This window comes from Nicotiana sylvestris, chromosome 9, assembly GCF_000393655.2.
Source record: "Nicotiana sylvestris chromosome 9, ASM39365v2, whole genome shotgun sequence".
Taxonomy (NCBI): domain Eukaryota; kingdom Viridiplantae; phylum Streptophyta; class Magnoliopsida; order Solanales; family Solanaceae; genus Nicotiana; species Nicotiana sylvestris.
This window is the reverse complement of record NC_091065.1, coordinates 80,071,085-80,097,453: the sequence shown is the minus strand read 5'-3', so window position 1 is coordinate 80,097,453 and position 26,369 is coordinate 80,071,085.

Below are 26,369 nucleotides of genomic sequence, written 5' to 3'. Positions count from 1 at the left end.
AACTTTCACGAAACTCATTTTCTTAGATTCGCTTACCCTCTCACCTTCAGGAATTTACTTATCACTTGGTTGAAATAGTATAATACTTATAACCTCAAGATAATCTTTTCCTTGATCTGATGTCAATTATCTTATGACAAATCTATCGTACAACACTACAGAATGTAACATCATTCTCCCTTTCGGAACATTCTTCCATGAATGTTGGCTGATACACTTATCGGTCTCATAATCAAATAGCTCTTACGGATGGGTTTACTACTGTCCTTTCCATCTAGGAAACTGTTCTGTTAATAAATCCAAAGTCCAGGGCATTCCTACTTCTGGGCCTCTTTCTCATACCACGACCTGTGGTCGGAATTCTTCCACCCTCGTATTTGTTGCTACCTTCTGTCATGCAGCCTGTACAACCTTTTCCTTGTATGTGCTCCTATGCGACTCTTCCCTCCAGCTTTTAGCCAATCTCTAGGCCTCACTTTGTGAACATATGCATAACTATGACAAGTTGTCCCTCTGGGAACCAATAGGTGTACTGAAGTTCTTCGCTCGGTACTTTGTTTAACTCATGAATATTGTTATATCTTATTTCATAGATCTGGTTATCTATCCGTATGATTTTACTGCATCTAGATAGGTTATACTATACCATAACTCTTACTTCGATTCATCTTTACTGAGGTCTGCTACCAAATTCCAGGTTACTCTCATTGCTTATGCTGTATGTATAAATCTAAGTCCTTTAATGCTTCTTCATTACTGTTCATCTTAAGAATGATGTCTTAATCTCATCTCATACTTTTTAACTTTTATCCACCCATTATTGATTCACCTCAATGTTGATCTACAATTTACCACTAATAACTTGAAACCTCTTACATAATAGATTGTCACTAGGGCTTACGTCTCATCGGGGAATATCTGAGGTGACTTGCCTAATCCACCTAGGGGCGATACTATACTTCAATAACCGTATTTCATAGCATCCTAACGTGATTCATCTTATGGGGGGAGGGTATTCTAATCCCGTGTCATCCGTGAAATCCCTTTTTTTCTTTCAAATCATTACTCAATCGAAGTCCTAAACGTTATCCTTTATCTATCACAATTACATCCTTATTCTACTATCTGAGCAACATTCCATCTCTTCTAAATGCTATTAGTCTTAGACTCATTTGAGTTCATTAGTTCTCTTGTTTTCCTGGGCTTAATCCCGAGGACTTATCCATTCTCGTCACCTTCTCACTCGCCTTTCTTATCCTTACTCCTATCTTCCTAAAACCTTATCGCTTTACAATACTTTAGCTTGCGACCTACACATATCTATTTATACAACTTGCAACCTTCCTTCGACTTGCTTGCACCATAGATTTCCTTATGTTATTTTGGAACATCAAGCGAGACATCACATCGTCTCTAAATCTTATTTACTCTCTTAACTAGACCTCTCGATACCTAGAAACCATAGTCTAGAAGATCTGCCACTGACGATGTCGCTATCATTCCTGGATACTGAATCCCAACGCTTCTATCCTTCTATCCGAAGTATAGATTATTCACAACCTTCTGCACCTGAGTATCCTATACGTTGTTCACCTTTACCTTAAAATCTCACATCGTATCTTCTATCTATTTCATAACCTCCCTTCCACATAGGTCTAATTCACATCCATAACTTGAAGCTCTATTATAATACTTGCACCTTTGGTGCATACACAATCTAGTGGGAGCTTTGATAAGTTGGTATTTTACCAACTTATTTCCTCTTTATACTTAAGTTATTATATGATTTTATTGAGAAATTAGGACATTTTCTGAGGTTTATTGGCATATTTTATGTATCATATGATTTGGATAAGATACCGAAGAAACCAAGTCAAAATGTGCAAAAATGGTGAAAAATGGCTGCTGCTAGATATCCTATGCGATCGCAAGAGCTTGTACGCGATCGCAGAAGTCAATGAAGACAAAGCTATGCGAACGCGTATGTATCAATGCGAACGCATAGAAGAAAGCCTGATCAGCAGTTGCACAACTTACCTATGTGAACGCGGGGCGTTGTGCGCGATCGCGTACCTGGGGAAATTATTCACTGCGATTGCAGGTGTATAGACGCGGACACATAGCACGTTTTCTGGGAAGATTCTGGGCAAAAATGAAATTTTACATTTTTAATCCCCAAACTTTTTTATGCATGACCTAGCAGATCTTTTGGCTTATTTTCGGTCTAAAGGGCCAGAGAGAACAAGGTTGGAAGCTAGGGTTTATGCACTTACACTTGGATTTTGAAGATTTGAAGATTGTGGTTAAGAATTTCTTACTTCTTTGTACTCATTTATTCATTTTCTTGCTTTGTATTGAATATCTAAGTGTGTAGTATTGTATTCAACACTTGAATATTGTTTATGGAAATAATCATATTTAAAGTGTGGATTAAATACCTTGTTGTGCTTATGTATTGAATGATTTTGTATCTTTTATGAAGTGAGTTATTGTTACTTTAATTATTCTTGTTCTTTAATATTTCCAAAGGGATTAGCTAACCCTAGGACTCGCCCATTAACTCCGAGTTAATTTTGGGAAAGATTATTTGGGGTTGGGAAAGATTAATTAACAAGAACTTGAGGCTTTAACCCTCATTTGATAGATTCTACCTAGGGATATGATTGAACTACTTGTAGCCATATTTGGATGTGCTTAATCTCTTAATTATTTTAGGGATAATTCAATTAGAAAGTCTTATTAGTCTTTGGAAGAAGCTAATATAGAATTACTACCAGTGGCTAATTAACATAAACTCGCTCATATTTGTGAAATCATGAAATATATTGGATTGTTACTTGAGTGTAATTCCCGATGCATCCATCCTTGTAGCCATTGATCATTTTACTTGATTTCTAGGTTAGTTTACATTTCCGCATTTAGGTATAAATATTTTCTAAAAATAATTCTAAGTGTTTGGCATTGCATAACAAGTGATAATTCTCTTATATTCCTAATCGCCTACATATTGTTCTCTGTGGGATTTGTCCCCGACTCATAGTTGAGTATATTATATTGCATTCGACTGTGTCCATTTACTTTTTAGTATTGGATTTGGACGTCATCAAAATTGGCACCGTTGCCGGGGAACAATTTGGCGTAATTTAGGTTGTTTGAGAAATAAGTGTAAGTGCTTTGGTCTAAACTTGTGAATATTTGTGTAATTAATTTTTCTTACCTTGGTCTATTTTTCTTGTTTGTTTCTTTTATATTTTCTTATTTTTGAAAAATGGCATCATATAATGAAAATTGGTCGGATGGTATTTGTTCATACTTTGATAACCCTTGTCCTTATTGTGGAGGACCACCCTCGTGGCAAAATTGTTTAAATTCTCCCGAAGATGGATTGTGTGCACAATCTCAAACCCATGAGTGGAGTATTTGTGATAAGTGTGGTCATCAAAATGGTCATTGGGATGATTGTGATTATTTTTCCTTCCCTTCCCCAAACCCCCGCTATGATGATTCTACTTTTTGTGATGAAAATAATAGGGCTATGGAAGTGGAGGAAGTTAAGCATGGTCAAAATGGAGAGTTCAAGCTCATGTTAGAATGCCTAATTGAAGTGCCTTGGAGGAGCACTTGGAAAATAGTCTCCAAAATGACTTGGCACTTGAAAGGTTGCACTCACAAATGGGAGAAATGCTTGAAGCTCTAGAGGTCCAAAAAGCCTCGGAAGTTAATGATAGCCAAGAATTTTTCTTAGATGTGGAAGCCGAAAATCCTTCCTTGGAACTTGATCTAAACCAAGAAGAACTCTCAAATGCTCAAAATGAGAAGATGATTCTCATGTTGGAGACCATTCTTGCAAATGAGGAGAAGCACAACTTTGCACTCGAGGACTTGAAACAAAGCTTGACTCACAATGATGAACATATCCGCACTTTGGAAGATCAAATGAAAATATTGGTTGAGGCTCACTATGCCCACCAACTTGAGAGTGTGGAAGGAAGTCACAAAGAGTCCTATTTCGAGGAAAAAAGTGAGCTCTACTTTGAGGAATCAAGAATTGAACATCCGCCAATCGACTCCATGAGTGTTAGTGATGCCAAGAAAAATATAAAATTAGAGTCAACCGGTGTAAATAAAATTTTTGTTGAGATTGACTCTAGTCCGGGGGGAAAAGAGGATGTCAAAATCCAGGAAGAATTGCAATTTGGAGGGTTGATGTCACATTCCAAGCATTTTTCAACACTGGAATTGTGTGGTGATATGGGAATTGAATTACACGAGTCAATGAGGGATTGTGAGGAGGAAATACAAAAACCATACATCTTACAATTTGAGGGAACAAGAAGGCCAAATGACATTCCTCACATGAAAGCCAAGAAGCGCAAAATGAAGAAATTAAGTCTTGGCTTGATTATTTACTTACCACCCCCACCGCTCGTGGTCACAAGTTTGATTCCAAGTTGGGTGCCCAATTCATATTGTCCAAGTGGCGAGAAAAGTGTAAAGTTGATTTACGTCGTGCCACGATGTTAAATACGGCGCTTGGTGGGAGGCAACCCATCGCTTTTCAAAATGTTTAGTCATTTTTGAAATTTTCTTTTTTAGAATAGCTTATTATATTGTTTCTAACCAATCTGCCAAGTTTCAAAAATTTTGGAGTTGATTTGCACAGGTCGGGGTGACCGGGCAGTAAAAAACAGTAGCTGGTGCAAAATTGCAAAACAGAACACTGCTCCACTATGCGATCGCACAAAAGCCACGAGTTCGCACAACATTAGGGTTTATCTACCTCTATGCGGTCGCGTAACATGTTAGGCAATCACGGAAAATTGGGGGCTTTTGATCTATGCGATCACATAAGCTTACACGCGATCGCGTGTGTCCAGGTAAGTCACATGAATTTTAAACACTGGATATCAAAAATAGCCACCACTTCTGCCCAAACAATAGAAACCGAGCTTTCTCACTCCCCTGGCCCTCAAAGTCATCTCAAAGCTTTTCTCTCTTCAATTCCATATCAATAATCAAAGATTAATCTCAAAGGTACTTTGAGCATAATATGGCCTCGGAAAATGTTGAAATTGCACAAGATCTTGCTCCCCAAGCTGTGGAAGAAGAATATTTTGATCATGCCAGATTTATAGCTACTGAATGTGAAAGAAATCATGACAAACTCATGTCAAAGAGCATTGTCAAAGAAAGAGGCATCCATTTGGACAATGTTGAGGCTAAGATACCGGATTTTTTCCGAAGATTGACTGACAGTGGATGGATGTGCTTTTCTCCTGAACCAATTAAAGCGAACTACAGAGTAGTTCGTGAGTTTTATGCCAACGCCTTGAAGACATATTTTCAAGGGGAAATATTCACCTTTATTAGGGGCAAGCGGGTCAACGTTGGTCCCGAAGTAATAAATGCACACTACATGCGTCCCAATGCTGACAATGAGGTTTACAGAGCCAGAGCAAGAGAGATAGGAAGCCAATGGTTGGTGGAGAAGCTTTATGATGGGATAACACCGAATCGGAAAAGATTCCACAAAGGGGTTGATTATTATGATTTCACAGTTAAAGCCAAGACTTGGCTGTCCATTATTTGTGACAGAATTGTGTCGGCTAGACATGACACTGAGGTGACACTTGAGAAGGCAATGATGATTGCTGCTATTATGGATGACTTGCTAGTGAACATGGGCTAGCACATAGTGAGTGAAATTGAGGAAGCATGCAACGGGAGGTCTAAGAGTATATTCTTTCCCTCATTGATCACTCAGTTGTTCTACGATGCTGGCATGCTAAAGGACCCGCATGATTCTGAGAAGGACCCAGGCATGACTATCTATCCATTGCTCAGAAAGGGGCCAACTGACAAGAAGAAGAAGAGAAGAATTGATGTGCTATCTCCTTCATTTGGGCAATTTGCCGAGACTGCCGAGGGATCCGGTGGTTCCTCCACAACTACTATAGGACCACATGAACCCATGGCTCCACTTCCTTATGGACCCCCCACTATGCGCCACATTTTCCATCAAATCTATGGCGTAGATGCTCACATTCGACAGCTTGTCGCTGACCTTCCCTCTGGTCTATCTGGGGAAAGCACTTCGACTGGGACTGGTAAGAAGCCACCAACTTTGGATGATGTAGTTTAGGAACAAAAAGCAATCAAAACCAGGTTAGAAGACATGAGCCGGAGACAAGGAAAAGTTTAAAGGCGACAAATGAAGTTCAAGGAGCATGAGAAGAAGAAAAGCAAGTTTCTGTCAACGATGATGCACAAGATGAGTTCATTCTGTGGCTCACATGATTCTGAGGACGATGATGATGAGGATTTGGAGCTCAAATTTCCCACCACCTCCAGCTCCGAGTGATGCAGTTGCAGGGAGCACCTCCTTCATTTTATCTTGTTTTGATTAGTTGCATTGGGGACAATGCAACACTTTAGGTTGGGGGTGGCTCATATTTGATGTATGTTTGTAGTCATTATGTGGAGCATGATCATTTTTTGTGAACTTATGTGGATTGGTTGACATTGTTAGTTTATTAGTAATATTTTGTAGAATTAGCATTTTCTTGTTGGTCTTTTTTATAGTAGTATTAACGAAACTCCTTGGTTTTTCTTTCTACCGCAGTTCTTTTCCAAGGAATTTATTTGTGTTGAACCGGGTGACTTTTCCCTATGATGGATGGAGTGACAACTTTCTTAAGGGATTAGTCTTGTGTAGTTTTTCTTTATTTTTAGAAAGTGTATATTTTTTTTAGTTTAGTATCTAGTTGTGAATAAATTGGGTTTTTTGGAGTGTAATCTTGTGTCCATAAGCCAACGTGTGACTTGTTTAGTACCAATATAATTTAAACTTTGGAATATGAAGTTTTTGATCATTACAATTAAAAAAAATAATAAAAATGAATGATTAATGTAATGTTCCTTGTTGTGACTTTTAGATTCTATTTTTGGCTCGTTGATTCACTAAATAACTTCTAAGGCTACATGTGACTTCCTTGAGATTCATTGGTTTCAATAGGATTTTGGAGTTGTATTCCACTTGAGTTTTCATGTTCCATGTGTGGTGATCTTTAATTGTGAAATTCTTTTGCATCATTTGTAGTCTAGAACTTGCCCGAAATGTGCTTCAAGGCGAAATCCTAGACTAACTTTGTTTGAAAAATGATATTAGACCTTTCTTGGACCGTTATTGTGCCTAAATTTCCTATCCGTGCATATTTTCCCTAGTCAACCCTTTTGAGCCTTTCAAATTTTTATTTGGCAACTATGTTATAAGCTATCGTTCTTTATTGATTTTCTTTTGGCACCATATCTCCCTAAGTACTTTAAAGTATGAACATAGGCTAAAAGCCTAAGTTTGAGGGTGAAGGTTGGAAAAGTTGTGATGTGAGAGTTTCTTAAAAGGTGAAAGGTGATTTATATATAAAAAAAGAGAAAAATAAAAAAAATATAAGGAATTGTGAATAAATGGAAGACTAGGTGATATATATATATATATATATATATATATATATATATATATATATATGGGGTGGAAAAGTTCTTGAAAGAAGTGGACTTTAATTGTTGAAAAAGTATAGTGCTTAGGGAGGTTTTGAGTCACTCTTACCAAATTGTGCCCTACCTTAACCAAAAGCCTAAACTACAACCCTTTAAGTCCTAATTGATTTTGAACCAAGTATGTCTACATTAGTGGAGAAATACATGAAGGGCAAGCCTATGGTGCTACTTGTGTGCATTTGAATATCTTTGTGAGAGAGAGAAAGTTGATTCTTTCCATTTGACATCCCATTTATGTTTTGAAATGCAATTTATGAGTTTGGGATTCTCTCTTAAAGTGTGAGGCCACATGAGACTCGAGTTGTGAATTTAATCCCATTTTCAATTGGGAAGAATGAGCGAGGGAAAATGATTGTGATAGAGAGGCAAATTTTGAATCTTTTGTTTTATGACTTGGTTGCTACTTTGATTAATGTAGTGTTTGAGTACTTGAATAGAAAAAAATTTATGAAAAGTTGGTAATTCATATGCCTTGGATTAATTGTTGGTACCAACCCAAGTCACTAGATTGTGCTTAAATTGACCCTTTTTGACTTGAAATGATGTTTGGTATGCCATTGAGCTTAAGTGATGATTTTGTTGAAGCATGTTCTTTGTTTTTGAATTGCTTCAGGACAAGCAACAGTTTAAGTTTGGGGGCTTGATAAGTTGGTATTTTACCAACTTAGTTCCTCTTTATACTTAAGTTATTGTTGTCGCACCCCCTTTTTTTCCCTTTTTGACGGGGAAGTCTGGGTTTCGACATTCATGGGAGAACAACTCGTTTTCTTTTGGGAATTGGGTATTTGGAGAGTCGCCACATAACGGATTATGGTATGTTAGGGAACCTAGAGCAATTAACCCATGTAACTAGTTTACATCACCAGAGATTAGGGTAAGGGCTCGAAATAACCTTGAGGGAAAGGTGTTAGGCACCCCTCACGGTCCACAACGGTGGGTCCCGGCCGAACTTAAACCATGTGAATTAATCATTTTACAATTTCAACACATATTTGCAAATAAAGGCATGTTTTCACATTCTAAACACATGTATGATTCAGGTAATGGAAGCAAAGCAGAAGTTTGAACAATCTTGCATATATATATATATATATATATATATATATATAAAGAAAAAGAAAGTTCATAAAATTTAAACTCATAGGAATTAGGAAAGAGGAGTCCTAGGTTGGTTAGCTTACATGATCATACCCATACAATGCCCGGTAATCACTCCTCAATGAGGGGATACACGTGACATTAGCGCGCAATCATCATATCCTTACTACCCAATTCCCTCCCCTTGGTCATAGCCTAAAGCGTTCTAGCAACCTTAAAAGATATCCTATGCGTGCACTACCCGTCCCTTCCTTGTGGCCCTGAGGTATTTAGGACCTCTAGTTTGGGTAATTCTAGACTATCCTAAGGTACTTAAAGGAGAAAAATCTAGGCTACAACCAAAACAATTAGGACTAGACCAAAGATGGAACAATTAAAGGCTCAAGTTTTACCTCTACAAACAGAGCAAGCAAGTGCACGTCTTAAACACAGTTTCAGGCATTTAAGAGAATCCCTATAACATGATATCTAGGTGAGCAGAGAATATGCAGTATTGAGTTAGGATCAAAGTGTTAGAGACCTATTTAGTTTGCCTACTGATTTTAGATATGCTGAATATGAGCAGTCACAAATAACAAAGCTTAGCTTTGCAGGATTTTTAATCGCCGTATAGGCTTGCCTAGGCATGTAATCGTGATATCCTATGAGCATGGTATCTAATCATTAATCAGGAATGTGGTAAACCAGTAAACAATTCCAAAGCAGGCAATTCAGATCCTATATGTATGCTTTCTAGTGATATCAATTAACACTACGTTGAAGACTTTTAAAGAAACGAGTAGGTTAGTCAATTAAACTGATTCAGAACCTACAAGCGTGAGTTCTAATTAAACTGATTTTAGATCTAACTAAAATTATTTTAGATCCTATAGGCATGATTTCTATAATTAAGCTGATTTTAGACCCTATAGGCATGACTTCTAATTATGTAAAGTAAATCAAGTAGAATTTATTTGAACCAAAGCAAATCCTATAGGCATATTATCTAACAAATACATTTGAACCAAATGAACCCTATAGGCATGTTATCTACCCAACTTTACTCACAGTATACAACTACCCTCCATTTTCACTAGTCACCCCAATATTTGTTTACAATAATTATTATAGACCAAAGATTGAATAAATTACATAAATATAAATATACATTAAGCTATAGGGAGCCTGAAATAGCCCCAAAGTAATTTCCAAGCCTTCAGTAGTCTCAAATGCCCAAAGTTCCATAGCCAATTTCATGTCTAGGTGTGTCAGAGTTCTCTAAGGACCTCAAGGATCCCGGGCAGTGCTCACACCCAGACCTTTATTAAATAAGGACTGATTTATGTGCAGTGTGGAAGAGCTCAGAGAGATCTCAGGGACCTCTAAGCAGTACACATACCAGAGGGGCAGAACTTAATAACATAAGAATAAGTGAGAGTGCTTGACATGATTTGAAAGAGTTTTGGTAAACAGTAGAAAGAGGGAAAAAGATTTTTTGAAACCAGTACTAGTTAGGGTGGTAAATAGTTTGAGAATAGTATGAATTTTTTTTTTTGAAATCAGAATGCAAGTCACAGAACAAACAGTTTCAGAAATATTTTGGGGCAAACAGATTCTACACATGGAGAGAGAGGAGTTGGGGGGACACATAGAAGACACCCTAGTGTATAAGCAAACAAATACACAAATTTCTCAAGAAGTTCTAGAATTGACAAGTTAGTTACAAAGATTACAACAAAGACATGTTGAGAACACATAGGCCTTGGACATGACCAATACACACAACTAGAGTACTTTGAAGGGCTAGATGACATAACATGATCTCATTAGTAAAGTAGAGTAAGCAAGACTCAGATGAACAAACTAGGCAAGCACTTCATGAATCATTCAAAGTTTAGAAATACTAATTACATATAGAACAAGGAGAATTTAGACATACTGGGTGAGACAGTAAACAAACAATGTAGCTTGGACATACTAGTGAACAAATAGGATTCATGCAATTATCTCAAAGCAGGATTGGGTATGCTAAACAGTAAACAGATCCTTGTGGGCAAATAAACTAGTCATAGCCTCTAACAGAACAGACTTCAATATGCTAAGTGGGACAGTAGTTAGGTAGTGTGATCTAGGAATGCTTGTTACACATTAAGCAACATGATAATAAAACAATAAACATGATTGCAAGTCACAACTAATGAACTAAACCAACAAAGAAACACATAGTTTTAGAATTTGAATCGAATCAGGACATACCAGTTAAGGAGAGAATACATAGTATAGAGTAGAGATGGTGCAAATAGCCAGCCTTGGCTTACAACCTGCTAGATTAGTGAGAATTGCAAGTAACAGAAGAGAATAGAGAGCTTTTGAGAGTGTCAGAGTATTGATGAACTAATGTCCGTGTCAAAAGTAAGGAGTAAAGGAGAGTATATATAGAAGTTAAGAGCAAGGAGAATAAGGTAAAGAGAATCAATCATTCAGCAAATTAAAGAAGCCACATAATCAATTATATACAAATTAGCATAATTTTCCCTTAATTAAGGGTAATTACCCATCCGTAAAGGCAGAATATATGTAAGGAAAGAAGAATCGAGTAAAACTTAAGCATATAATGGGTAATTGGGGTAAATAACAGGGGGTTTAATTAAGGAAACAATTAGTGAGAATCAGTAAGTATCTCAGACAATTCAAATAAGGCAAGAAACTAAATAAGGCTGCAAATAAAGGAACAGTCAAGACTCAACATATAGGTTTTAACGAAACAAATTGGTAAATAAAGAATTCAAAACAATGCTGATTTAAGGAGAAAATATGTGTTTATCATGAATAGACAGGATGAATATAGACACATAGAATCAGTAGAGGAGTCGAAGCAAGAACCTTAATAAAGGCACATTAGGACAAAAAATCACAAGACATCGAATCAAGCTAAAGAAAAATCACAGGAACCAAAGCATAGAATGAAGTTGATGCACAAGTAACCCGGACAAACTCAGAATTCAAAAAAAATGTCGAAAAATTGGGGTTTTTAGCATAAATTAGCTAGGGTTAAAAGCAAACTTTACGAAATTGATTAAAAACACATAAGAATAGAAGATTAAATACTCGAAATTAGCAAAACGTTTTGTAGAAAGAAATTTTCGGGAAACCCTAGTTTTAAAAAATGGAAAATCATTCAAAAATCAGAAGGTTCTTATAAAACTCATGTGAAATAGGTTCGATCCATCTCAGATCTTGCACAGATCTGGGAATTTCAAATGACAAAATTAGGGTTTTGTGAAAGACAACATATAGATGAAGAAGTAGGCTTAGAAATCCATATGTTTAAGGCGAAATAGGAAGATCTTACTCAAAATCGAACCAGAACAGCCTGAAACAGGAAAGAAAGGGCCATAGGTGTAAGCGGACTGACCCTGGTCCCTCGAGGACCTTGGAGAGGCCATTAGAGGCTTGATGGTGGTGAGAAACCACCATGAACGGTAGCAGATGAGTGGCGATGAGGGTGAGTTAGGGTTAGCTTTTGAGATCATTTAAGAGAGGAGAGGAACAGATGACGGCGGGGAGGGTGGTAAAATGATTAGGGTTTGGGGGGTATAGGTTAGTTTAATTTAGGTAAGGGGAGATCTGGACCGTTGATCAAAATGATCAACAACCAGGATTTAGCAAGAAATGGGTTGGGTAGGTTTGGGCTGGGTAGATTTTGGCCTGGTTTAATTTGAATTGGGCTGGGGGGGGGGGTCCGAATTTAAACATAATTAAAAGGGACTATTTGTTAAATACCCAATTTATTAATAAAATAATTTGTAAAAATAGCTAATTAAATGACAAAAATTATTTTTATTCATGAAGATGATTTAAAATAATTACTTAGCATTATAAAAATATAAAAAATTATTTTCTGTATAGATAATGTAGTTATGCATATGTATGGGCTATTATTGCAAAATATGCAATTGTATCTAAACAATGCAAATGCAATTAAAATATTTGAACACTTATATGAGCATAAATGATGAATTTAGATGACTAAATCATCATAATGTAATATGAAGGATAATTATTGAATATTTATATAATTAAAAATGCAGAAATGAATTGATTTAAGGCTTTTAAAAAATTATAGGAAAATTGTAAAAACACTTGTGCATGTTTGTAAATGCGTGAATAATATTTTGAAAGTATGTATGCATATTTAAAGCATATGAGGGAAAAATTGGGTGTCAAAAAATTTATGATTTTATTGAGAAATTAGGACATTTTCTGAGGTTTATTGGCATATTTCAGGTATCATTTGATTTGGAGAAGACACGGAAGAAAAAAAGTCAAATTGTGCAAAAATGTTGAAAAATGGTTGGTGCCAGATACCCTATGCGATCGCAAGAGCTTGTAAGCGATCGCAGAAGTCAATGAAGACTATAATGACCCGACCGGGCCTTTTGACTTTTTGCACTTTGCTCGTCAGTTCTCGGGCATGAACTGCCCTGTTTGATGTATTATGACTTATGTAAATCGTTGGTTTTGGTTTTCAGGGTAATCGGAATGAATTTGGAAGAACAGTTCTCATTTGAAGCTTGAAATTTGAAAGGTTTGATCAAGATTTGACTTGTTGGAATATGATCTCGGATCTGAATTTTTATGATTTGGTTAGCTCCATTAGGTGATTTGGGACTTAGGAGCGTGATTGAAGTGCATTTTGGAAGTCCGTGGAAGGTTTAGGCTTGAATTGACGAAATTGAGATTTTGGCATTTTCCGGTTGATAGGTGAGATTTTGATATAGGGGTCGGAATGGAATTCCGGAAGTTGTAGTAGCTTCCTTATGTCATTTGGAATGTGTGTGCAAAATTTCAGGTCATTCGGACGTGGTTTGGTCGGGTTTTTGATCAAAAGCATAATTTGAAAGATTTTGGAATTCTTAGGCTTGAATTCGATGCAAATTTGGTGTTTTAATGTTGTTTTAAGCGTTCCTAAGGTTGGAACAAGTTTGAATGAGATTATGGGATATGTTGGCATGCTTAGTTGAGGTCTCGAGGGCCTCAGGTGAGTTTCGGGTGGTCAATCGGACCATTTCTTATTTTGGAAAGTTGCAGAAAATTTATGTTCAGTGTTGCAGGCATTTGGCCTTTGTGTTCCCGAGTAGGCCCTCGCGTTCGCGAATGGTTAGCTGGTGAGGTCGATATTTTAGCCTTCGCGTTCGCGAGGGAGGCTCCGCATTCGCGAAGTGTTGGGTTCCTTGTGCATCGCGTTCGCGAGTGAGGCTCCGCGTTCGCGTAGGGGAAGTGAGTAGATGGGTTTGAGGATTTATGTGTTCTTTGCGTTCGCGAGTGGTAGGACGCGTTCGTGATGAAGGAAATTTGGTCAAAGTAATTTTGTGCTTCGCGAACGCGAGGCTTTGACCGCGTTCGCGAAGAAGGAATTTTATGCCTGGGTAGAATGTTTTAAAAGGGCTATCCCGCTAGTTTAAGGCTAAGAACCTCCATTGTTGGGCAATTTTGAAGCTTGGGAGAGCTAATTGAAGAGGGAATTCAAGAAGACTTCTTGGAGGTAAGATTTTTGAACTCAAAACTCAATTCTTGTGTGAATTCCACCTAATTAATCATGGAATTATGCCTAAAATTAAGGAATTAGGGCTTGAATTTGGAGAGTGTAAATTTGGGATTTGAGGGGCCATTTGAGGTCCGATTTTGATGTTCTTGGTATGTATAGACTCGCGTGAGGATGAGGATTCCATTGATGTTAATCTTATCAGATTCCGAGATGTGGGCCCGGGGGGCCGGGTTTGAGCAATTTTGGGATTTTAATGTAAATTGGATATTTTCGAGTGGGCTTCGTTCCCTTTGCATATTTTAATGATTACGTACTGATTGTGGCTAGATTTGGAGCATCCGAAGGTCGATTCATGCGGGCAAGGCATCGCGGCCTAGAGGTTGGACCGGATCGAGGTGAGTAATGATTGTAAATGATATTCTGAGGGTTTGAAACTCCGGATTGCACATCATAGTGCTATATTGAGGTGAGGCACACGCTAGATGACAAGCGTAGGGTCGTGCACTATTGGGAGATTGTGACTTGGTCCATCCCGATTGATGATTTTACCGTATATTTGATTGAAATCTATTTGCTATCATCATTATTTTGGCTGGATGCCATATTTGGGCTTCATGCCAATTATTTGAACCCTTCGGGGATTTTATTGATATTTCCTCACTGTTTTGACTTTAAACTTGTACTCATTCATGCTATTGTTTTCAAAAATTCAGCCATGTTTACTCTGTTTTAACACTTGAAATGATATTTTAAATCATATTTTGGGCTGAGCATCATGTTTTACTGTTGCCCGAGTGGCTTATGTGATTTTTGACTAAGTAAGGTCGAGGGCCTGTGTTGTGAGGATACTTTTGGGTTGGGCTGCACGCCGCAGCGGTGATACACTGATTTTGATTATGAGGCCGAGGGCCTGAGATATGTACGCCACGAGGTGGCTTGTTGATATGAGGCCGAGAGCCTAGAGATGATGCCACGAGATGGCTTGATATTGCACTTGGGCCCTAAGGGGCCCCTCCAGGAGTCTGTACACCCCCAGTGAGCATGAGTACCCATTGTGATGTGAGATATAGCCCAAGGGGCTGGTATTGTTCTATGTGATTGCCCGAGGGGCTGGTATTGTTCTGAGATATTGCCCGAGGGGCGGATTTGTTGACATTGTGCCCGAGGGGCGAACCTTATGTGCTTATCTTTCTTATTTGCCTGTCATGTGCCTGTTTAATTGTGTATTTGTGCCCAAGGGGAGAATTTATGTGCTTATTTGCACTAATTGTTTTGCATTCATTTGCACAAATGTTGAAAAAGTCATATTCAAAGAAATTTAAACTGAGCTAAGATGTTTAGAGAGATTTTACAGCTTCATTGCTTTCTTACTGGTTTTTGAACTGCTTCTATATAGCATGTTGATGCACTTTTCGTGATTTCTTACCATTCAGACTTTAGTTATGATTATTACTCACTGAATTGGAGTACTCACTTTACTCCCTGCACCTTGTGTGCAGATTCAGGTATTTCTGAACCCGGTAGCTGGTAATGGCTGATCGGAGGCAGAGTCATCGGAGTCTTGCAAGGTAGCTGCCGGCGTTCGCAACACTGCATTTCTCCCTCTTTATTTCATTAGCCTGTATTTTGTACATTTCAGACTTTTCAGTTGTATTTAGACCCTAGTAGATGCTCGCGACTTGTGACACCCCGGTATCGGGCTGTGTTTGGGCTATATTCCGCACATTATAAAATTGTTTGCTTAGTCGTTGGCTTATTTACTCATTCTTAGATTGTTTATAGATGTTTAACCATTTTAAAAATTGAATTGGGACTAGTTGGTTGGCCTTGTCTTCATGAGAGGCTCCATCACGACCGGGTCTGGGTTTAGGGTCGTGACAAAGACAAAGCTATGCGAATGCATATGTATCAATGCAAACGCATAGGTGAAAGCCTGGTCAGCGGCTGGTCAGCTTACCTATGCGAGCGCAGGGCGTTGTGCGCGATCGCGTACCTGGGGGAAATTATTCACTACAATCGGAGGTGTATAGACAAGAACGCATAGCACGTTTTCTGGGCAGATTCTGGGCAAAAATGGAATTTTACATTTTTAATCCCCAAACCTTTTAATACATGACCTAGCAGATCTTTGGCAGATCTTTTGGCTTATTTTCAGTCTAAAGGGCTAGAGAGAACAAGGTTGGAAGGTAGGGTTTATAGACATACACTTGGGTTTTGAAGATTTGAAGATTGTGGTTAAGAATTTCTTACTCCTTTGTACTCATTTCTTCATTTTCTTGCTTTGTATTGAATATCTAAATGTGTAGTATTGTATTCAATACTTGAATCTTGTTTATGGAAATAATCATATTTAAAGTGTGGATCAAATACCTTGTTGTGCTTATGTATTGAATGATTTTGTATCTTTTATGAAGTGAGTTATTGTTACTTTAATTATTCTTGTTCTTTAATATTTCCAAAGGGATTAGCTAACCCTAGGACTCACCCATTAACTCCGAGTTAATTTTGGAAAAGATTATTTGGGGTTGGAAAAGATTAATTAACAAGAACTTGAGACTTTAACCCTCATTTTAATAGATTCTACCTAGGGATATGATTAAACTACTTGTAGCCATATTCGGGTGTGCTTAATCTTTTAATTATTTTAGGGATAATTCAATTAGAAAGTCTTATTAGCCTTTGGAAGAAGCTAATATAGAATTACTACCCGTGGCTAATTAACATAAACTCGCTCATATTTGTGAAATCATGAAATACATTGGATTGTTACTTGAGTGTAATTCTTGATGCATCCATCCTTGTAACCATTGATCATTTTACTTGATTTCTAGGTTAGTTTACATTTTCGCATTTAGTTATAAATATTTTCTAAAAGCAATTCTAAGTGTTTGGCATTGCATAACAAGTGATAATTCTCTTATATTCCTAGTCGTCTACATATTGTTCTCTTTGGGATTCGACTCCGACTCATAGTTGGGTAAATTATATTGCATGCGACCGTGTCCATTTACTTTTTAGTAGTGGATTTGGACGTCATCAAGCTTCATACTGACTTCTTATGAGGATGGTACTTCTTTTAACTGGCTTTATCGTAGAGCCGTTGTAGAATATAGTTGTTGTACTATCTCTCTGATATTAAGAGTGATTCTGCAATGTCCTCAATCACGATTTCTATAATTTCCTGGGTCCAATAATCAAAATCCATATTTACTTAGTTGATGTAATTCTTTAGCTTCCTTTTCCCTCTAATCAGCCTTTATGTAGGCTTAAGCTATCTTCCGATCTGCGGCTCATGGTATTAGTTATTACTTTAGCCTTTCATGGACGCTATGGAATATCCATAATACAATCTTCAAACAATCCAATCCTTTGGTTATGACGTGGACTCAATTCTTTATTTTAACTTATACCAGAGTCTTCTATGGCTGTATGGTTGTCAATATATATGCTGCATGGATAATACTCCAAAATCTTGAGTGCGTTTATAACGTAACTAATTCTAAATCATTGACCGAATAATTCCTTTCATTCCTTCTCAGCTTTCTTTAAACATAAGCTATTACTTTTCCTAGTCTTTCTGCCCCCTTGTTGTGTGCATACTTAGCTTATCTTAGTGCCCACTCATGCCGAAATTTTCATGCAACTTATATTATCTCGAATATTACTTTTGATCTTACTTCCCGTTCATTAGCCATGGTAGGTGCCACTTTCTTATGGAGTGTATACAATGTTGTAGTGAGACTGTTTTTACATGACCATTCCTTCTTCAAGTTACTATGCTTAGGTTGAAGTCTTCTTCCTTATTTCCTTAGCTAGTCTTCATTGTAGTACTTAGGAAGGACCCTCTAACTCTTATAAAGCTGCGAACTTATTACATCGTATACTCGACGGAATTCTTGATGTCCTTCCTCGCCTATAATTATCCGTAGTTACTTACCTCTACGCCCTTATGCTTGTAGGGTTGCTTCTGAACTGATATATTGACTGTCTTCCTAGTGGCATTCTTTTTTATTTTCGTAACACTCATACAATACCTTTAACTACCCCAACTCCTATCTAAATATTTCTCAAGGGTCACGATGTCATATCTGCGAGACTGAATTCCCCATGTTGGGGTTCACTATGTTTATCTTGCACGATCTGTTGATTTTTCTATATCCTCTTATCTAGCCATAACTAGGCTCTTCCTGAATCAACTACTAACTACTCGTTGACCCATTCTTACATCAATATTCCGCTTAATCTTTCTTTGGTTATTTCCTTTGTCTTAACTTATATCTAGTACTGGCTCCTTATTTATGAATAACATCTCGGGAAGGAACCCTTACTTCCTCTCCTTGACTTCGTGTTTGAATAATGTTCTAGAATCGTAGCATATCTGTAGGATTTGGATAAGTGCAATCTCATTCCTTTCTCATTTTTATCGCATTCTTCCTTTAAATAGAAGAATCAGAATACACAATTGCTTATTATCATCCATCATTGTCAGAAAGCATATCTGAAAATTTCACCTTTGTCAGGTGATTTTTTTCTTATTTACTATTTAAAAGCCATTTATTATCATTATTGCTACCTTTACATTTATAAGTCTTTATTGCTCCATCATTGCTCCAAGATAGTCTCATCTCGTATTACACATTATATATTTGCCCTAAAAGTGCTAGATCTGCTATTGAATATTGATATTGACCAGGATTAACTTTAATTCTCTATAAATCTAATTGTATAAAAACCTAGATCTAATTTTTGGGTCATACAGTTTGGCGCCGTCTGTGGGGATGTCTTAGTCAAATTATTTGGTTTCATTTAGATCTATAATTTTTGTAACTTGTTAACCTAATATACGGTAAAGTTGTTCTTTCTCTTTCTTTGCATACAAGAGCTCCATGGCAGGTAAAGGAAAGGGGGAAAAAGCAACAGACAACGTCACACTAAACCTAAGGAGTGCCATCGATGAAGGGTATGAAATTCAAGATAAAGAAGTAACCCCCATGACATCCCCTAGATTAGGGAGGTCGGCGATATCCTTCAGTAGCATGACCAAACTTAATGGAAAAGGGGCTTCCACGTTTGTGGAAGAAGGAGTACCACCCGACGTAAAAAAACTCCTAGAGGCTTGGCTAACTGATACTTCGGTCAGTGCCATGAGCAAGCAGGTCCCGTGTACGACCATGGAAACCCCGAGGAACCCTACAAACCAATATAAGAATAGGCGGGACGGCCAACTGAACCCACCAACATCATGTAATATCCATACAATTGCTGACAGTATAGGTGGCAGCGCCCTCAGTGCCGTGTTAAAAAGAATGGAAGAAATGGAGAACGAGACTCAAGAACATATGAAAGAGTATCAAGAACGGGTAGACAAGATACAAGGTTCCCCCAAGTTGTTGCCGAAAAGAGATGCCAGTAGGTTTGTGGAACAATTGTACAGGGAGAAAGGCGCTCCTTATGCCATACCAAAAACATTCAAGATATTCCCCGTACCTAAGAATCTATGATGGGATGACCGATCCCGAGGACCATATGACCTATTACGTTACCACAGTGAAAGGCAACGGCCTCACCAAAGAACAATTGTCCTCCATCTTGTTAAAAAGGTTTGGTGAAACCCTCATAGGAGGGGTGTTGACATGGTATTCCCAGCTATCGGCCTATTCCATAGAAATATTCGAAGAAATGGCGGACAAGTTCGTAACGGTGCATGCAGGGGCCAAAAAAGCCGAAACCAGGGTAAACGACATCTTCGCCATCAAGCAGTCCACAGGATAAGGACTAAGGGACTTCTTATCTTGGTTCAACAATGTAAGGATGACTTTACCAAACATCTCTGAAGGAATGGCTGTAGTAGCCTTCTAGATCAGGATGGACAAAGAAGGGTCGAGGGCGACTAAAAGCTGCTATGTTGACTGATGAAATACCGACCAACTACCTATGTGCCAAGGTCAGAGCAGACGACGAGGACCTCAATGGACCAACTCGAAAACTCATCTTAGTGCACTTTGAACCTAAGAAATAACAAACGGATAGTGAGAGGAGAGTCCCTCTAATGCTTCAACAGGACACCCATCCCCAACTTCCACCGGGAGGAAGGTCCCTCTAGGCAAAGATCAGATAACCTCATAAGCGACCGAGGTTTGGTTCCTTCACTATCTACTCATAACTTTTGTGTGTCACCTACAGATGTTGTTTATGCACTTGAAAATCTCAGATCAAAGGTGAAGTGGCCATCAATGATGAGGTCCGATCCAAACACAAGAAAGTTAGATGCCTTCTATGAATTCCACCAGGACCGAGGACAACCACACTCTAAGACTACTTTCCCTTGATTCTGCTACAAAAAGGGCATATAAGGAAGTTGCTCAGTGACAAAGGGAAGAACACTTTGGAAAAAAAGGGCGAGAATGCCCAGGCCCGCCGAAGCTGCCATCTCCCGCGTGTACCATCAACATGATCATCAAAGGGAGTTATAACACCTCCATCAATGGCGTCAGGTTCACCGCCACCCACAAAGTCAAGATATGGATCCCCCATGAATGATATGATAGCCTCGAAGAAAGTATCATCTTCGATGAGTTAGATGCTGACGGGTTGACCTTTCCTCACAATGATGCACTTGTTATTACTTTATGAATTTTTGACAATGATGTTAGGAGGATTAAGATTGATGATATAAGCGGGGAATGCATTAGCCATCCGTGAGTCCTCGCACATATGCGACTCGAGGATAAGATAGTGTCGTGCTGCATCACACTAATCGATTTTAATAATGTAGTTGAACGGACTTTGGGCGAGGTCACACTTCCCATTCTCACCGGGGGTGACGTTGGAGACCACATTGTACATCATGGACCAAGACATGGTGTACAACGCCATCGTAGGTTGGTTGTGGATACATACTATGAGGGCAATCCTATCCAGCCTGTATCAAGTGATCAAGTTCCCCATTCCCTACGGAATATTCAACATACGAGGCGAACAACACACATCACAGGAATGCTTTCAAGTCGCCCTAGATAGTTCGACTAGTCAACATAAGAAAGAGGAGGAAAAAGAGGTATAGCAATCCGCAAGATTGGGGTCCCTTCAGGTCAAAGCCAAAGACGCCATTGCGGATCCAGAAACCGTCGAGGCTACAAGATCGGCCGTAGAGGACCTCGATCCCGTCCAATTAAACCCAAATGGCCCCAACAAAAAGGCCTACATAGGCAGCACGCATAAGGACCCAGGTAAGTTTAGTCAATTCTTAATAACTAACGCAGACTTGTTCATTTTTAGCCATGCAGATATGCTAGGCATCCCCAAAGAGATAGACACACACAAGTTAAACATCGACCCCTACTACCTCCCAATCAGGCAGGTCCGACGGAAGTTCAACCCCTCCATCTATGATATTATCCAAGAGGAAGTGGACAAACTGCTGGCAAACGGTTCTATCAGGGAATAAAACTACCCCAAGTGGATCTCTAACATGGTAATGGTCAAAACGAAGAATGGTAAGTGGATAATGTGCGTGGACTTCACCGATCAGAACAAAGCCTATCCAATGGATTCGTTCCCATTACTGCACATCGACCGACTCTCCGACGCTATAGCAGAATACAAGTTTCTGAGTTTTATGGATGCCTACTTAGGCTACAACAAAATACTTGTTGCGCCCCCTTTTTCTCGAAAAATTGGGTTTCGACATTTTTCTAGAACAACTCCTTTCTGTGAGGGTAAGGAATCAGATTTGAAAGAGTCGCCACCTAACAGATTAAAGTGCGTTAGGGAACCTAGAGCAATTAACTCATATAACCAGTTTACATTACCAGAGATCGGGTAAGGGCTCAAAATTACCTTGAGGGGAAGGTATTAGGCACCCCTCGAGGTCCACAACGGTGGGTCCCGACCGAACTTAAATTAAGTGAATTAGTCTTAAAAGGGAAGAAAACAATTTGGACATATACAATATTCAACTTATTTTTACACAGGAGTATAGGGGTGGTCCTAAGTTTTTTGGCCTATAGGATCATTTCATGCAATGCTTTGCAACTTCCTCAAGTCGGGGTTTTACTCATAGGATTAGCGCATGGGCTATCATTTCCTTTACTACCCATTTACTATCTTCAAGTTGTTGCTTAAGCGCACTAATTGATTCTAAACCGTACCCTATGTGTGCACTACCCGTCCCTCACTTATGGTCCTGGAGGTATTTAGGACCTCTATTTAGGATGGTTCTAGACTGACCTATGTTGCTTAAAATGAGAAATGCTAGGCGATAAACAAAATTCAGATAGGACTTCATGTAAAGAACAAATAGGGATCACATTGACCTCCACAAGTAGACAACAAATGCATGTAATTAAATCAACAAACTTTATTAATTTAGGATCCTATAGGTAGGATATCTAGATGAGCAAAATAAAATATATAGAAGCAGTTTATTAAGGCGAGCATCGGGACCTACTGATTTTATGAAGCGTTGAATCTAGGCATTTTCAGGCAATAAGATATCAGAGTTTTAAACCTAGAATCAATAGTAATCTTGTGGCTACGTTGCCTAAGTGATTTATAAGAGCGGTTGAATTCAGAATAGACTAATAGGATCCAATAGGCATGATTTCTACTATTTTGTTAATGACAGACCTATAGGCATGATTTCTAAGTGTAACACTCATTTTAACTCATAAAGACAATTTTATTTATTTTAAATCCTATAGGAATGCTTTCTAATTTGCAGAATTGATTTAACTTCTATAGACATAATTTCTAAGTGTTGACTTGATTTAAACCTCTATAAGCATGGTTTCTATGTTCACAAAACTGATTTCACCCTATAGGCATGCCATCTATTAGCTTAAATCCTATAGACATGATTTCTAGGTTTTGAAACTGATTCCTTTTATTTCTATAGGCATGGTATCTAAGATGAAGCTGATTTTTATTTCTTATAGGCATGAAATCTATTAATCACATGTGGGCAGAATTTTAAGCAAATTGCTAGGAAAGTTTATTAATTCAAACAGATAGAATCCTATAGACATGGTCATTAATGCATGTAAGTTATAAAATGTGCACAGATCCTATGGACAGGATTTCTAATGCAAGGGGTCTATAAACAATATTTCTAGTATGCGAGTAAAATACAGAACATAACAATTAGAAAATCCTATAGGCAGGATCCCTAAACAAGTAGTAGCATTCACATGATTAGATCAACATAATAAATCTACAGGCAGAAGTTCTACCCAAGTTTAAAGATATAAGAAAAAAACCCCTGAATTTACTAATAAGCCCCAATCTGTTTATTACAGAGATAATTACATCCCAAAATGAATAAATTACATAACAATATCCATTATACTATAGGGAGCCTTAGCAGGCCCAATATAAACCTGGGAACCAGGCCTTCAAACATAGCAACTTTGAATCATAAAGGAGGATCCATCCATGGCACATAGGATTAGGTTCCTAGTGTGTCAAAGTTCCCAAGGGCTTTAGGGACCGCAGGCAATGCTCACACCAGGACCACATTTAAAGAAACAGTTCATAAAAGATTGGAAGACCAGCCCCAATACATGAGAGTTCAGAGGAGTTTTAAGGACCGTATGCAGTGCTCACACTGGGGGTGGTAGGAACCTAAATAACTAAGAGTAGAAGTTTGAAAACCAGTACATAGAGGGTAAGGGGGAACATGTTAAGAAACCAATACATACATAATAGCAACAGAACTGCACCAAGGAACAAACAAAATTCATGTTCAGCATATAGTTCAAACAAGTTTGCATTTTTATCAGGCTAGATGCTAATATTAAAAAACCATGGCTTAAGAACAGAAACAATTAGTAAAGAAACAGGACACACGAATTAGCCACACATTGATCACATATTTGTAGCAAAGTTTAGAACAGGAACTGAATTAGGAAGAGTTTCATATTATTGAAGAAATCTTAGCTTAACAGCATCACTAAGTGGAATCAGGCAGTCACATAGCAAACATGATTATGCTAGGAATTGAAACAAGTTAATCAAACAGTCATAGAGAAAGGAATTGCAAAGGTTAGGGCATACCAGTTGAGAAGAATGAAAGTAAAGATGCAGTAACAGTTAAGTTCCAAAACAATTTGGCCTTGGCTTTCAGCGGGCCAAATAATAGCTGCTTAGTACAGAAATCAGAATAGGAGCAAGAGAGAGAGCTTAAGTTTAGTAGTGAGAATAGGAGAGTTCGAGTGTTGTTTAAAGGGGAAAAGGGGAAGGGTTTAAAAAATGCTCAATGAGGTAGACAAATAAGGTAATGCATCAGTCCTACTCAAATAAGGCATGAGAATAACTTCATAATCAATTAGAGTCGGCTTCAATCAATTAACAGGACATAATGGCAAAAAATCAGACTAGTACCACTTAATTTAGGGAAAGCATTATATGGAATCAATCAGTAGTCAAGTACTAGATTAAAATAAGGTAAAAAAATAATTCCAGGATCAATATGAAGTCTAGTTTGGGGACAGATAGTACAGAGTTCTGTCAATTAACGAGTAATCAGGCAAGTACTACTCAGAATAAGGTAAGTATCATATAGAATCAATTATCAATCAACAAACAAGGTGAAGAAATAGAGGAACAAAGTAGGGTGAACAAATAAGGGAAGCATCAGTACTATATGAGAAAGGAAAGAGTAAAAGTCTCAAACCCTAGTTTAGGTAAACCACAAAATCGGCAGAGAAACAACGGCAAAATAATCATATATTGTGTACAATGAACATAGACGGGAGATTTATTCAAAAGTAACAAAAAATCAGACAAGAGAAAGATTTGAAGCCCTTATTTTAAGGCAAGACACTCAAATCAGCCAGAGTAAAAGAGAATAACACAGATTCGTACCAAATAAACATATAAAGGAGTTTATTAAAGGAAACTCATAGTCGAATCAGTTTTAATTCAAGTAAAAGAAAAGGTTTGAAACCCCAGATTCAAGTGAATCATAGAATCTGTCAAAAAATCAATAGATCCATAAATAATAGAGCAAATATAGGCGAAGAAAATGTTTTAAAAAATAGAGTTTGAACTAGATTTGGTTCAAATCAAAGAGGATTTGAAACACTGATTTGGGGTAAGTAAGAATCAAATGAGATATGAACACGTTCGTTACTCACAAAAACTCAGAGATGAATATAGACGGAATAGCCACATAAATCAGAGAGCTAAACCGATTTAGTTCGATTTTGGCAAGATTTGCTTGCCATGTTGGGCAAACAACTAAATAGGGTCATAGATGAGTAGCCAGTGGTGAGGAGAGACCAATAAGGTAAGGGAATCCATGGTTGATTCCATATCTGGTTGGAATCGAAGGGGGAATTAGGGTTATATCGCTAGGGTTTTGAGAGGGTGAGAATAGGAGATGAGAGAATACAGAGGCGGCAGAGACGGGATAATGGTTTAGGGTTAGGGGCGTTTGGTATACTAAAAAGGGTTGGGCGATTATGGACCATTTATTTTGGAGATCAATGGTCCTGATTCAAGGGTTCTTGGTTGGGTTTTAAATGGTATGGGTCTGGGGTAGTGGGTATTTGGGCTGGTGTATATAATTGGGCTAGGTCCGAAAATTAATTAAGAAGGGCTAGATTTTAAATAACCAATTAAATCAGTAAAATAATTTATAAAATAACAAAAATATTATTTGTGCATGAGAATGATTTAAAATAATTACTTAACATTATAAAAATATAAAAAGTCATTTTCTGTCAAGATAATATAATTATGCATATATATGGGCTATTATTGCAAAATGTGCAATTCTAACCTTAAGAAATGCAAATGTAATTATAAAAAATGCAATAAAAATATTTAAGCACCATATGAGCTTAAATGATAAATTTAGACGATTAAATCATCATAAAAATGATATGAGGGATAATTATTGGATATTTGTATAATAAAAATGCAAAAATAACTTGATATAAAACTTTAAGAATTATAGCAAAATTATAGAAATACTTGTGCATGTTTGTAAATGCCTGTGCAATATTTTTAAAAATATATATGCATATTTTAAAATATATGAGGGAAAAATTGGGTATCAACAATACTCATAGAGGAGGAAGACTGGGAGAAAACTACGTTCATCACTCACAGGGGAACGTATTGCTATAGGGTCATTTCGTTCGGGTTAAAGAACGTTGGGGCCACGTACCAAAGGCTGGTCACA